At 38.1% G+C, this 1,872-nt stretch overlaps 1 long non-coding RNA gene across 1 annotated transcript; it reads right to left on the bottom strand.

Moving 5' to 3' along the window:
• On the bottom strand, positions 1–1,252 carry LOC104755255. Its single transcript, XR_762198.1, has 3 exons — positions 743–1,252; positions 490–625; positions 1–343 (listed from the first exon to the last, which is right to left on the bottom strand). It is a non-coding gene; the product is annotated as an uncharacterized LOC104755255 (long non-coding RNA).

Below are 1,872 nucleotides of genomic sequence, written 5' to 3'. Positions count from 1 at the left end.
TTTAATATAAATTTTAATTAATTTGTTATTTTCTTAAATGACAATAAGCATTGCTCCATGTAATACATACAGTTGCACCAAATAGTTCAAGTTCTACCGAAATTGTGTCAGTTGTACCTATATAATCTAGTTGTACATAAAAACTCACGTTCACCATATAATTCTATAATCTACAACTAAACAAAACTCAGTCTCTTAGTCTCTGCTGCAAGTCTTTAATCTTCTGCTCCTTATAGCTAGCTTCTAAGTAGATATTCTTTTCCATCTCTTACTTCTTTAAGCTCACCCACTTCTTTTCTCAACATCTATATTCTTTCTCTATCTTTTGATTCCTTCTAAATTTCTGAATCCACAACACAACAAAATACAGAATTGAAATACAAAACATGTCAAGTGTTGCTATGGACATTAGTTACTAACATAATCATATCAATTATCATTATTGTTATGAGCTTGTAGATGAGTCGGAATAGTGAATGAGTCACTAACCGTGATAGGAGTTGTGGAGGGCCTGATCCGTTGGTGAGTGATCAATACCAAATCCCCTTAGAATTATATGTTGAGAAGCTTGCATTACCATCAAAAGATACAATCTGGTTGGTGGTACTTGGAGAACCATCAGAAGCTGAAAGATGCGATATGGTTAGTTGCAAAGAATGGAAATCGACAATGGAGATTTGTTGTCACCGGGGAAGAGAGAAGAAGAATCGAAGTTGACGGTGGAGTTGATGCGTCCACTCACCGTTATTGGAGAAAACCGGAGAAGAGTTGTCGTCCCAGGGAAGAGCGGAGAAGAATCAAAGTCGACGAATGAGAGTTGCCGTCACCGAGGAAGAGAGAAGAAGAATTGAAGTCAACGGAGGAGTCAAAGGAGTTGAAAAGTCCACTCGCCTTTGTTGGAAAAAACCGGAGAAGCGTTGCCGCCGCCGAGGAAGAGCGGAGAAGAATCCAATTCGACGAAGGAGACCTGCCATCGCCGGGGAAGAAAGGAGAAGAATGATATTTGCCGTCGCCGGGGAAGAGAGGAAAGAATCAAAGTCGATGGAGAAGTTGAAGAGTCCACTCGCCGTTGTCGGAGAAAACCCTAAGATGAGTTGTCGTCGTTGTCGGGGAAGAGTGGAGAAGAATTGAAGTTAATCAAGGAGACTTGCCGTTGCCGGGGAAGAGAGGAGAAGAATCGAAGTCGATAGAAGAGTTGCAGAGTCCACTCGCCATTGTCGGAGAAAATCAGAGAATAATCGAAGGTCGAAGATTTTTTTTTCTAATTTTTTACCTTTGTAATTCTCTCTTACAAATATTTTTAAGTGGATCATTGGATCGGGTGATCCATTTTATTTGATTTGGGTCGAATAGTTTGGTTGGATCAGTAATATCAGAATTTTAACAAGGTTTTTTAGACATTTTCATGCGTTTTGATTAAAAAGAAAATGTTTAATTTTATTACAAACAAGACGGTGGCATGCACGATCAAATTTTTTCCGGAAGTGGTATTCCAGCAGTGCGCCTCGGTGGCTTTTCTGTCTCAAAATTTTAAATAGTCCAAATCAATGCTTATACCTCTTTGATTGGCTAACTAGGCACAATGACAAAATGGAGGATCTTCTGTGTTATGCGTGCATTCTCAAGAAAACTCAGGTCTGTTCTCATCTCTTCTTTTTGTTTTATGTTTTTCCTTCCCTTAGTATTATTATTAGTTCTCGGTTTGTTTTAAACCCTTAGCAGTTAAAATATTGCGTAACATACAGTACTTTTTCTTTATTGTAGTAAGTAAAAAATAAGAATGGATACACATAAGTAAGCCAAACAAAAAAAGAGATGGTCAGTAGAAGCGATCATCGAACATTTAGTTCTCGATTTGTTTTTTATTCGTTC

The sequence above is a fragment of the Camelina sativa genome, chromosome 17 (genome assembly GCF_000633955.1).
Source record: "Camelina sativa cultivar DH55 chromosome 17, Cs, whole genome shotgun sequence".
Lineage (NCBI taxonomy): Eukaryota > Viridiplantae > Streptophyta > Magnoliopsida > Brassicales > Brassicaceae > Camelina > Camelina sativa.
Note: the sequence above shows the minus strand (reverse complement) of the source record. Positions and strands in the feature narration are given on the sequence as shown.